Source organism: Podarcis raffonei, chromosome 11 (genome assembly GCF_027172205.1).
Source record: "Podarcis raffonei isolate rPodRaf1 chromosome 11, rPodRaf1.pri, whole genome shotgun sequence".
NCBI lineage: Eukaryota > Metazoa > Chordata > Lepidosauria > Squamata > Lacertidae > Podarcis > Podarcis raffonei.
Window position 1 is genome coordinate 61,637,705 of NC_070612.1, and position 14,128 is coordinate 61,651,832.

Below are 14,128 nucleotides of genomic sequence, written 5' to 3' on the forward strand. Positions count from 1 at the left end.
TAGTTTTTCTGCCGGTGCCTGATTCCTAGCAGTTATGGTGTGAGTTTCCAAAGTACTTTTAAATGCTTAACTCTCCAGTTGAAATCAATGCTGGATTGTAGGCTAAATTCGATGAAGGGGATGCAAAATTTGTCTTTCTTAAAAATACTAATGTACACCCAAATATTTGATCAGTAGTAAAAGAAAGGCATGTTCAGGTGAACATGCATACTATTTTTTTAAAAAAGATTACTTTCATCATACCTACATTAGGAAAGCATATGCAAAATTTCCCCAAGATTTCTAATAATTTTCTGGCTAAAATTACAGCAGGCTTCAGAGCACAGCAATTACTTCCCTCATTACCTAAGGCTTTGTCTCCCTCATGCGTTTGTAGTTTGAACAGCGGATGGTAAAATCAAGTCTTTGGAAAAGAGCATCAAATGATTACAGAAAGCACTAGGAACTTAAAAAAACCCAAAAACCCCCACCATGCACAAAGTGTTTAAAATCCCATAAAAATTAGAGATAAATCTGATGGTATCAGAACAACTCTGAGTGCAGGCTCCACAAAATCTATGCAAAAGATCTGTGGCTGCCTGCCTAAGAGATTCAAAATTGATTTTTCCTGTTCCCCTCCTCAGTAAACAATTGCATTAACTTGAAATATTATATTTTGCAATAGTTTATGTAGCCAAGATCTCTTAAATGTTGCATTTTACAGTCATCCATATAGCTGAATTTGCATGATCTCATCAAGCAATGACATAACGGCATCCATGATTAATCCTATCAATATTACTAAAAGTAACTTAAAATATTCGCCTATAAAACTCTAATATTATTAGTTATTAAAATGTGTCATATCTGGTACACTGTAATGAAATGATTCACAAGTTTTATGTGCCTGTGCATCACAATTATACTAATCAAAGCAAATGAGCTTCCAATCTGCCAGAATACTATTTATTTATAAACTCTGTAATTGTATACTAATTACATTCAGAATTAATTAATGATTAAGTCATTTGGCATACTAAATAGTGGTGGTTGTGACTGCAGTGCATTCTGTATGGAAAGCTGTTCAAAGGGCAGGTGGCCCAACCACAATAATAGGGATGGAATTCAGGTGGGACCCAGGTACCTAGTTGTTACTATCTGGGAGCCTCACTATTTAATTTTTTTACTTATATTAGGTAAATAGAAAGCCATAGAAATATTTAGAATATCAACTTCATTTTTTTATTTTAATAAAAAGATTTTTATTTTATCGGGTGGCACTGTGGGTTAAACCACTGAGCCTAGGACTTTGCTGATCAGAAGGTTGGCGGTTTGAATCCCCGCGACGGGGTGAGCTCCCGTTGCTCAGTCCCTGCTCCTGCCAACCTAGCAGTTCAAAAGCACGTCAAAGTGCAAGTAGATAAATAGGTACCACTCCGGTGGGAAGGTAAACAGCGTTTCCATGTGCTGCTCTGGTTCGCCAGAAGCGGCTTAGTCATGCTGGCCACATGACCCGGAAGCTGTACGCCGGCTCCCTCGGCCAGTAAAGCGAGAAAGTAAAGCCACGACTGGACCTAATGGTCAGGGGTCCCTTTACCTTTTATATACATACACACAATTAAATAGACTACAGCAGGCCATGGAACATCTTGTAACTTTTTAGGTGCACGTCTTAGCCTGAATGTATTCCATGACATAATGTTCCTGTTCACATGTAACAAGTGGCTTAGTGCAAATGAGCAATCAAATATGCAGTCTCCCAGAGAGGAGGTTGCGCCTGCTTCTTTTTTACAGCTATGCTGCACTGAGCTAAATTGTAGTTTGGCTTAGTGTGTTATCCTAGCCTGGGTTTATGATTTAGCTCTCCCAGAAAAAGCACAATCCTGAGTTTGGATGACCCACTACATCAAACCATGGGTTATCCTAGCACAGCAGCAAAACAAACAGGAACAAAGGGGCCACGACTTCTTCTCCAGGAACCTGCATGTTTGCTCATTCGCCATGGTTTGGCTTAATGTAACACGTAAACAAGAAACTGTGTTGGTTGCCTTGTATCATCTGGGGGGGGGGTACCCACTTCTAGGCTTAGAGTTCCACCCCGGATCACAATCCCTGTGGCAAGGCCATGTGCTGAGCAACTTGCGAGCTCATCCAGACTGCAGATAAGCTGGTTTGGAAGATGCTTTGGAAGTTGTGCCCTTTCCTGAAGACCATCACCTACAGAACACTGGGCTGCCCCAACTGTCTTTCTCAAAAGTGGTAAACAGCAGCAACATGTTGCAGACACCTGACTCCCACCATCATCCCACAAATGCACACAGAAACGTCCTAATCGTTTTTAATATACATTTTATTTCTCAGGGGTTTTTTAGATTTTTAAGTATTTTGTTCACCTCCCCTCTATACAAGTTCCATGTGCAGCAGGGATCGTGCACCTGTGGCCTCCAGATATGGTTGGAGTCCAGCTCATAGCATCCCCGACCAATGGCAATGTGAATGGGGCTGAGGGGAGTTGGAGTCTTAACAGCATTTGGAGAGCCACAAATTCCCCCCCCTCCCAATCGCTTACATGCATATTCATATTCTTGCCACCATTAGTCATTTGTACTATGCAAAGGCTCAAATGCTACTCTACGGGGGGGGAGGGGAAAAAAGAAAAGAAAAGTGAAATATACTCAGAGTCAAGTAGTAATTTCATGCTTTTTTATTTCAGCTCATAGGAACAGTGATTGAATTCCGCCGCCCGTCCGCCCTCCCGAACCTCTGGCTTTATATACGGTACATTATTTACACAATGAGTACCGTCTGATTGGTTGATTGTTTCCCTCCTGGAGCCTGATTGGGTTGCTGCGGCAGGCCAATCAGTTGTTGCATCTTAGTATCCTACCGGCCTAATAGGCTGATTAACTTCCTCCTGGGGTCTGATTGGGCTGCTCCTACAGGCCAATCAGGTTGTTGCATTCTAGGATCCGACCTGCCTATTGTTCTAGGATCCAAGCTTAGTATATAACAAAAAGGAAAGAAAAAGACCAAAGGATCTACAATTACATGGAACAATCCTTGCAATATATATATAGATAACACATACTAATACATAAAGGAGCATGCAGTTTTTTCAGGCAGACATCCTGGGACTGTTTTTAAAAATTCAAGCCCAATATGAGCTATTACTTCAACCAGTCTGTGACTGTGGGAGGAAGCTCCAAAGAGGCTGCTGGCTAATAACTGTTCTATTAATTGTTTGGCCTGGCAAGCTGAGAATTGAACCACACTGTTGCTAAGCTCAGTTGAGGAACAATCTAATCTATTTTTAAAAAAATATTTTTTATTAAAATATTTTCTTTGGTTACAAAAGTATGTGCAACATCTCTTTTTTCAAGTCATAGAATCAGTAATGTATAAGGTTGGGGGAGAAGAGAAGGGGGAGAGGGGGGGTGGAACAATCTAATATTGATGGCAACCTGAAAAGAGAGAGATGCAGTACAGAAAATCCTTTTCCTAAACACGGATCTTATGTCTTGTTGACATATGTGACCTGGGAGAAATCAGTCTATTATCAAACACCTGGGAGTACATTCCCAAACTATTCTAAAGATGTCTGTCATTGTATGGCTTGCCCTAAAATCAATAGACTGGTGTCTGAACTCATTTATAACAGAGCTCTGTGTGGCAGCCGGGTGACACTAAAAACATACCCAGCTCTTCCTGTTACATTGTCACTATTTTCCCCCAATCATAAACTAAGGATGGAGAAGGCTAAGCAGAGCCTATGCCCTTTGTGAATCCCTAAACTATGGGATTGGTGAAGCCTTTTAAGTGCTATGATAACAAATAATCCTGAGTGACCCTGACCCAAATCTTAAATATTAGATCCTATTCTTCACGTAGAGAGGACATTGTTAGGACATTTATCTTTTGCTGCCACATAGTGAAACACAGCAGGAAAGTAGACACCCGTAATAGAGTTCTCTTGAAAATTGGAGCTTCGGTATCCACTATTGATCCAGAAGTTGCATGAGAAGATTCATATCAGTTTCTCAGATGTATCAGCAGGAGGGCTTCCCCAGATTCCTAAAGGAGCAAAGGATGTTAGAACCTAGCCTTGCTTTGATCATTATCTCTTGCAAAACTTCAAGAACGATTGGCCTACAAATCTAGCGAAGCAAACAAGCTCTGCAAGGAGGGTGGTTATTGACAGGCCTTCCTGCAGACAGAATTCCACGATGTTTCAAAGAGCTTCTGCAAGGCTCAGGCTTTGACAGATTGTTATAACTGAGTAGCAGCCATGAAGAATCATTTTTTAAAAAAGAATAAACTACAGTCAGCTCAGAATTTTGCATAGCTGCAGTAACACATGCCATGGTTACATGGTAACCAAGACTAGAGTGCTGCAATGTACTCTATATGGGACTACATATGAACTGCTTTTGAAATCTTCAGTTGGTCAAGAATTCAGCAGCCAAGATGCCCATTTTGGAGCATCAGCACTAGTTTACTCTTCCAGGCACAATTCAAAGAGTTGGCTATTATTTATAATACGCTGAATGGCTTTGGTCCAGAGTACCTAAAATACTGGCCCGGGTCACTGCACCCTAATTGTGAAGCTCATTCCACCACAGGAGGTTCATGTGATTTTGGCTGCATCCATGCTATAGAGCAGGCATGTCCAAAGTCCGTTTTGGGGCCTAATCCGACCCGCTGTTGTAGTTTATTTCCTGGGGTAAAATCCTCAACAACTCCTACCCTAAAAAATGCTCAACAACTTCAATCCTAACAAAGGTTAACAACTTTGGTCAGCCCTTTGGTCGGCCCTCACAGCCCTTCACTTCATCAAATCTGGCCCTCTTTGAAAAAAGTTTGGACACCACTGCTATAGAGATAAAGCACACCCCCACACAAGAAACATGGGAGCTGTAGCTTGTTAAGGGTGCTATAAAATGGAGCTCTGTGGTGGGTATACTACGGTTCCTGGAATTCTTTTGGGGAACTTTAAATGTATGGTGTGCATACCTCTAAACACAGAGCTGGACTATGGGATGCAGATCTGAGGGCCCCTCCTTCAGCCGCAGTTGCTGCTATGTCTTTTCCTCCATTTCTTTTTAACTTTTTACTGAGTGGGCACACAGAGTGATGCTCCAGACAGTGAGGCCTTTCATCTTCTTTCTCCAGTTTGCTGTGCCTCTCATCTTTACATTCGGACCCAACAACATGGGCTCAGAAGCATTCTGGGAAATGAAGATGGTAGGCATGGCTACCTGCAGCAGCAGATCCACTTTGTAATACATTTCTAAAATGAAGGCATCAAGGCAACTGCCATCACTGCCACATGGAAAGCAGGGCTGGGTGTGGGGAAGGAGACTGGCCAGGCTGCAGGATAGGAAGAAGTGAGTCCCTTTTTCTTTTCTCAAAACTTTTTAAAGGTTTGTCTCCTCTAAAGCAAAAGAAAGAAAAATAGTGTCAGCCCCACCAAGGCCTTTCATACACTGATGATGCACCTCTTTGCCTTTGCTGTCTGAGAGATACAGTTTAGGGCCAACTCTGTTCCCTTGACTGTAATTTGTTTTCACTGCTTTTAATATTGTATTTTTAAATGGTTGTAACCTTCCCTTAACATTAAGGTGAAGGGCGGATAAAAAAATATAAAATATAGTAATAACAATAATTGCTAACTAGTACAGGAAGATGCTGTTGTTGATAAATAAACCTCCATATTGCACAGCTGACTGATTAGAAACTGCATCTTGATGACTTCCCTTCATGAGGGCACCTTTTTGGTTTATCATACAGAGTAATTGCAGCTTTCTGGGGAAGGGATTTTCTTTGGGAAATAGTGTTGTCGTATATAGTGTAAAAAGAAAGTGTGTGTCTCCCTGCATCACTCCATGTCTTTGACATAATGTTCAGCACATTTTAGGGTTGTAAAAGTGCAGTGCATATCCAGAAAGCTGCTGAGAAATAGCAGAAGTAATAGCACTTAAAGTGGATAGTTAGCATTCTGTCAAAATTTGAGCACAATCCCAGTGGTTTCAGGAAATTGCTGCTGTCATTCATTATTTGTGACTGCTTAACAAAGCAGTTTACACTACCTGAGCTAAACAGAAGGTTTTCTAGCATTTTTTCCCTGGTATACAGCAAGGTTACCAGACGTCCCTGTTGCCCAGAGACAGTCCCCAGATTTACAAATCAGTCCCCTGACAAAATCCATCTATTTAGTAGGAAGTTGAAAAGTGTCTCTGGATTCATTGAAAAAAATCTGGTAACCTTAGTATACAGTCAACATTTTCCAGTCTCAGTGCGTATGTCTTAACAGCATTAACTAAGTGGAGTGTTTCCGGGTATAGAAATGAAGTGATGGGGAAGGTTCGTCACACAAACTGTCTTCCAGGTTGCAGCAAAGGTCAGTCCCCTAAAATTTCCTCAGTATGAGTAAAATATACTCAGAGTCACGTAGTGATTTCATGCTCTTTATTGCAGCTCGTAAAACAGTGAATGAATTTCCCCCAAAACTTCTGCCTCTATATACATTATTTACACAATGGGTCCCACCTGATTGGCTGATTTTGCTTCCCTCCTGGAGCCTGATTGGGCAGCTCCCGCAAGCCAATCAGATGCTGCATTCTAGGATCCTACCTGCCTAACAGGCAGGTTGACTGCTTCCTGGGGCCTGACTGGGCTGCTCCTGCAAGCCAATCAGGTTGTTGCATTCTAGGATCCTACCTGCCTATTGTTCTAGGATCCAGGCTTAGTACCTAACAATGAGTCAATGTTTAGGACACAGCTGGAAATCCTTGTAGCCCTCTTCTCATGCTCCAGACCAGGCATTCAGTCAACACATGGATGGAGTGGGACTGTAACCAGAGTTCCTACTACTACCCTCCTCATTTTGGTAGGAACTGCATGTATGTAGGTCCGCCTTTCCCAACCTGGTGCCTCTCAGAATATCCAAGCAAGCTATGGGCTCTGTGGTTCAGAGAGGCCTAGTTAGAGAACAAACCAGTTCCTTCTTGCTAACACATGTAATATGATTAGTGAATGGATTCAGACTTGGAGCTCTGTAGTTGTAGTCTTACAGGTGCATGATCAACTTTTGCCAAAGTAAGGTTTACAGAAGTTAGATCAGTAACAGCCAGTGCTTTTTTATGGGGGGGGGTGCATACCCCTAAACACTTTGTGAATCTAAGTTTGGCCTCATTGAGGGGCAGTATTTCAATATGAGTAGGAAAAGGAGAGTAGCCCTAAACATTTTTTAGAGAAAAAAAGCACTGGTAACAGCAGAGAACTGGTTTATCACACTTTCTATGAGACTACCGCCTTCCAAAAGCCCAGCAAAATTCAGGCTTGTTGTTTTTAAAAAACATTTTTCTGTTATTTAGATACACACTGCAGGCATATTGTTTTATAACTTCCCATCTCAATTATTATTATTATTTTATTTATTTATTTATTTATTTATTTATTTATTTATTTATTTATTTTGTGACTTTGCACTTTGCTGCCATGACTGGAATGGCTGTATGTTTTGCATGCAAAGAAATATTAAGAAAGCACAGTGCTTATTTTCTGCATCTGGTTTAAGGCGGACCTCCTATATTCTCTCTGCAGTGAGAGCTCCAGAAACTTGAGTTGAGAGACATTCGTTTATGTGCATGTGTCCACTTACCTCCCTAGCAAACATCAATAAAGCAGAAACTGTTGTCCCTCCTTTCTCTTCAGCCAGATTCATGGGGTTACCAGCAAACTAAGTTGCAGCAACATCCTGCATTTCGTACAGCTACCTTTTCCTGTCCCAGTTCTTTGGCTTAGAGATACATAGGAAGGACCTTTTTGCCATAGTGTTGGATTGGAATTGCAGAGTGCTGCAGAGACCTGACTGACATACCATAAATACTTGCAGAGTTTCTCTTTGAGTGCAAATAGAAGTATTAAATGTGTGTGGAACAGGAAGAGTGTGTGGCTTTGAGGTTTTGGGGTTGTTGTTTTTTTTATAAAAAAAATCCCTGACTTGGGGGATCGGCCTCTAGAAGAGTGCTTGGGGTAGTAGTGAGGAGGTAACCTGAAGATCACTTGGAGGTAAAGGGGAGGTAGGAACCTCGAAGGTCAGGGTTTTGAATCTCTCTTCTGTGTGTTTGTTCTACTATTAAAGGCCTACAGATATTGCAGGCATACAGTATGTTTGAGACTGAGCTGCGAGTGAAATTTTTCTTACTTTGTTTTGTGCACAAAGCAATGTTACTTACCAGTTTTTAAAAATGAGGTTTAATTTCAAATCAAAGCAAAAGAAATAACCAAGCAGAACATTGCTGGGAGTTTCTGTACACACCATATATTTAAAGCACAACTTCACTCCCACCCCCGAAAACAGTTCATGAGAACTGTAGTTTCTTAAGGATATTGGGAATTATAGCTCTGAAGTGAACTACAGGTCCCAGGATTCTGGGTTGGGTGTGTGTGTACATATATGGGATGCACAGAGTCAAAGTTTTGTCAAAGTGGAGCAGCCAAAGCCCCAGAGACTTGGTGCTGTGTGAAATGTGGTAGTTTATGGGAAGTTTCAGCTTCCCAGAGTCTCTTTGCACTTGCGGGACAGGCCACCATAAAGATATGGCCAGCAGGACCAATGACCAGATCCTTACTGGGTGAGTTTGTATCACATGTGTCTGCCACCACCATCATGCCTAGTTTGGCGATTTGACTAATCTAGAACTTGCCTTGCTTGTGCCTTAAGCAAACCATTATTTCCATGAAATAGACTGTGATCTTCTGCTTCATGAGTGTATTGCATCATTTACGGATTGTTAACGTCCATTATGAAGCAGGTTACTGTTTAACTATAGTTTATTTAATGCATAATGAATTCTCTATCAAACTGCTCTAGTATCTAAAGTCTATACCTGGCAATTTTGCCTTCAGGCAGTAAGGACTCCCAAGAGGAAACACTGGTTTTTCGTTGCCTGTTGCTCCAGAACGTATTTACATCAACATACAGTATAAGTAGGGATAACTGATGTGAGTGGGGGGTTGTTGAGTTGCAGCTGCCTGTGGCTGACTGCCAACTAGAGCTGTCAGGTATGTGGTGGACTTTGCCCTCTCCCACCCCCTTCCATTATGCCTAATCTCTACCCACTCAAACAAATATTTGCATATTATTTTTAAGCATATACAGCTATGGATATCCTAAGCTTTGAAAACAAAGCGAGACAACTAAACCCAAGAGCTCTGATTTAGCTAAATTATGGCTCTAATCATTTTACTGGCAATTCCTGCTACAATAGTTCCACACACTTAAATCCCCAACACATAATTTCCTCAGCCCAAATGTTTGCAGATTAATGCATGGCCTAAAATACCCCTTACCTCTCTCTATCTTTCTGGTCCTTCAAGACCCATTTTTCCCTGGGATTTCAGTTGCTGCATAAGCTTTTGTTTTTGCTACCAATACACACTTAATTCTTTAGCTGCTTAAAAACCTAATAAATCTTCATGTACTAAACAGCTTTTCTCTCTGTCTCCTTCCATCTCTTTGATCTAGCCATCCAGGAGTAATCCATGGGTAATTATAACTTCTGAGCTTCTTTTAGCCTAAAAAGAGCCAATTTATCACAAACTGTCATGAATCCTGATTTAAAATTATCAAGAGCCCAATTACCAATAGAAATAAGGGATACTTCTTTCCAATTAAAGTGATTGATTTCACATAAAAACCAAGTAACATTTCACTTTTTAATTATGTATTCTTATCAAATGTGAAGAGGTTCTCCCACATTTTATTTTACATTCCAAGAGTGTACTATAACGAACATTAATCATATGCTGATATAATGCCAAGCCTAATAATTTGACACCTTAATTTGACAGAAACTAATCTATCAAAATATCCTATCACTTTTAATGGTTAATCCTAGTTACTTCTAGCATCTAGTAATTTGGAGAAGCAAAATAAGAAAACTGATTTGCTATATTCACAGCACAATGCAATGCATAGCTGCTCAGAAGCAAGATCCACTGTGTTCAGTGGAACTGACTCCATAATAACTGGTTAGAATCACAACCTGATTCACCTATCATATTAAATCCATCCTACAGAGTCATGCTGTTTTGTCTCTCTAGACAGCTTTATTTTTAAGACACTTCAATTTCATATACTTTTATGAAAAAAAATATGAAAACCCAGTTTCAGATAAACTGATACCATCTTTAATACTACCCATGATGAAAATATCAAATTACGTATCTTCAATCCCAGCAGACCAGAGAACTTCAACTCCATGCCAAAGTTGTTGCCATGCGTTCCTGCACTGTTTTACAAGGGCATTGTGGGAAACAAATCACTTTTCAAATCACTGACTGGATGGTAATTCTTTGGTGGGCAGAAGGCCTGCCTGGGTATTATGTTCTTTCACCCATACTTCTTTTCACATGGAGAAAAGTTTTATTTGGACTGTCGTCTTATTGTCATTGTTGAATCCTAGGATGAGCATTGAGGGAAAGGGGGGTCATGTTGAGTTATATTTTATGTAGGCTTCCAACATACTACCCCTGGGATGGTGCAGGTGAGAAGTTGCTGTGGTCTAAACCACTGAGCCTCTTGGGCTTGCCAATCAGAAGGTCGGCAGTTCGAATCCCCGTGACGGGGTGAGCTCCCGTTGCTCAGTCATAGAATCATAGAATCATAGAATCATAGAGTTGGAAGAGACCACAAGGGCCATCGAGTCCAACCCCCTGCCAAGCAGGAAACACCATCAGAGCACTCCTGACATATGGTTGTCAAGCCTCTGCTTAAAGACCTCCAAAGAAGGAGACTCCACCACACTCCTTGGCAGCAAATTCCACTGTCGAACAGCTCTTACTGTCAGGAAGTTCTTCCTAATGTTTAGGTAGAATCTTCTTTCCTGCAGTTTGGATCCATTGCTCCGTGTCCGCTTCTCTGGAGCAGCAGAAAACAACCTTTCTCCCTCCTCTATGTGACATCCTTTTATATATTTGAACATGGCTATCATATCACCCCTTAACCTCCTCTTCTCCAGGCTAAACATGCCCAGCTCCCTTAGCCGTTCCTCATAAGGCATCGTTTCCAGGCCTTTGACCATTTTGGTTGCCCTCCTCTGGACACGTTCCAGTTTGTCAATGTCCTTCTTGAACTGTGGTGCCCAGAACTGGACACAGTACTCCAGGTGAGGTCTGACCAGAGCAGAATACAGTGGCACTATTACTTCCCTTGATCTAGATGCGATACTCCTATTGATGCAGCCCAGAATTGCATTGGCTTTTTTAGCTGCCGCGTCACACTGTTGGCTCATGTCAAGTTTGTGGTCAACCAAGACTCCTAGATCCTTTTCACATGTAGTGCTCTCAAGCCAGGTGTCACCCATCTTGTATTTGTGCCTCTCATTTTTTTTGCCCAAGTGCAATACTTTACATTTCTCCCTGTTAAAATTCATCTTGTTTGTTTTGGCCCAGTTCTCTAATCTGTCAAGGTCGTTTTGAAGTGTGTTCCTGTCCTCTGGGGTGTTAGCCACCCCTCCCAGTTTGGTGTCATCTGCAAATTTGATCAGGATGCCCTTGAGTCCATCATCCAAGTCGTTGATAAAGATGTTGAATAAGACCGGGCCCAAGACAGAACCCTGTGGCACCCCACTAGTCACTCTTCTCCAGGATGAAGAGGAACCATTGATGAGCACCCTTTGGGTTCGGTCAGTCAGCCAGTTACAAATCCACTGAGTGGTAGCATAGTCAAGACCGCATTTTACCAGCTTCTTTACAAGAATATCATGGGGCACCTTGTCAAATGCCTTGCTGAAATCAAGGTAGGCTACATCCACTGCGTTCCCTTCATCTACCAGGCTTGTAATTCTGTCAAAAAACGAGATCAGGTTAGTCTGACATGACTTATTTTTCAGAAATCCATGCTGACTATTGGTGATCACAGCATTCCTTTCCAGGTGCTCACAGACTGTTTGCTTAATGATCTGCTCCAGAATCTTCCCTGGTATTGATGTCAGACTGACTGGGCGGTAATTATTTGGGTCCTCTCTTTTCCCCTTTTTGAAAATAGGGACAACATTTGCCCTCCTCCAGTCTGCCGGGACTTCGCCTGTTCTCCAGGAATTCTCAAAGATGACTGCCAGTGGTTCTGAAATCACATCTGCCAGTTCTTTTAATACTCTTGGATGCAGTTCATCTGGCCCTGGAGACTTGAATACATCTAGACTAGCCAAGTATTCTTGTACTGTCTCCTTAGTTATTCTGGGCTGTGTTTCCTCTGCTGAATCATTTGCTCCAAATTCTTCAGGTCGGGCATTGTTTTCTTTATCGGAGAAGACTGAGGCAAAGAAGGCATTGAGGAGTTCAGCCCTTTCTGTGTCCCCTGTTTGCATTTCACCATCTTCTCCTCTGAGTGACCCCACTGTTTCTTTGTTCTTCCTTTTGCTACGAACATACCCATAAAAGCCTTTTTTGTTGCTTTTAACCTCTCTAGCAAGCCTGAGTTCATTCTGTGCTTTAGCTTTTCTGACTTTGTGTCTACACGTGCTGGCTATTTGTTTGAATTCCTCTTTGGTGGTTTCCCCCCTTTTCCATTTTTTGTACACATCCTTTTTTAATCTTAACTCAGTTAAAAGTTCTTTAGATAGCCACCCTGGCTTCTTTAGGCACCTTCCATGTTTCCGTCTCATTGGTATTGCCTGAAGTTGTGCTTTTACTATCTCCCTCTTAACAAACTCCCAGCCATCATGAACTCCCTTTCCTTTTAGTATTACTGTCCATGGGATCTCACCCAGCACTTCCCTAAGTTTTATGAAGTCGGCTTTCTTAAAGTCGAGAAATTGAGTCCTAGTATGCTTGGCTGCTCCTTTCCGCTGTATAGTAAACTTCAGAAGAGCATGATCACTCGCGCCTAATGATCCTTCCACTTCTACCCCACTAACCAGGTCATCAACATTGGTTAGGACCAGATCTAAAATGGCTGTTCCTCTTGTTGCTTCTCCCACTTTCTGGACAATGAAGTTGTCTGCAAGGCCAGTGAGGAATCTGTTTGACCTTATGCTCTTGGCTGAGTTTGACATCCAACAAATATCCGGGTAATTGAAGTCCCCCATTACTACTATCTCCCTTCCTTTTGCATGCTTGGCCATCTGTTCCAGGAAGGCATCATCTATGTCCTCCGTTTGGCTTGGGGATCTATAGTAAACTCCCACAATGAGGTCACTGTTATTCTTCTCTCCCTTAATTTTGACCCAAATGCTCTCACTTTGGCTTTGAGGTTCTAAATCTTGGATCTCTTCACAGGTATACACACCCCTGACATATAACGCCACTCCTCCTCCTTTCTTGTCTGGTCTGTTTCTCTGAAATAGATTGTATCCCTCCATTATTACATTCCAATCGTGGGACTTATCCCACCAGGTTTCAGTGATGCCTATTATGTCATATTTAGTTTGCTGTACCAAGAGCTCAAGCTCATCTTGTTTATTTCCCATACTTTGCGCATTAGTGTACAGACATTGAAGTCCATTAATCATTCCCCCGTGTCTCTTATTTAAGGATTTTTTCCTCCCACCACTAGGTCTGCATGCTGTTTGCTCCATTCGGTCTATGACATTTGGATGATCATCTTCATCAATTGATAGACTCCTACCTTCAGGAGCACTGTCTCCCTCCCCCACATTAGTCAGTTTAAAGCCCTCCTGATGAGGTTTCTGAGATTTTTGGCAAAAACATTCCTCCCAACCGTTGTGAGGTGCAGCCCATCGCTTGCCAGAAGTCCATCTTCAAGAAACTGCATTCCGTGATCTAAGAATCCAAACCGTTCCTGTTTACACCATTTGCGAAGCCAGTTGTTCACTTCCACTATTTTTCCCTCTCTCCCTGGGCCACGTCGTTCAACTGGGAGGACAGATGAGATGACAATTTGTGCATTTAATTGCTTCAATTTCCTGCCCAGAGCCTCGTAATCTCTTTTGATCTTCTGGAGGCCAGTCCCAGCTCCTGCCAACACAGCGGTTCAAAAGCACGTCAAAGGGCAAGTAGATAGGTACCGCTCCGGCGGGAAGGTAAACAGCATTTCCATGGCGCTGCTCTGGTTTTGGTGTTCTGTTGCGCCAGAAGCGGTTTAGTCGTGCTGGCCACATGACCCAGAAAAACTGTCTGTGGA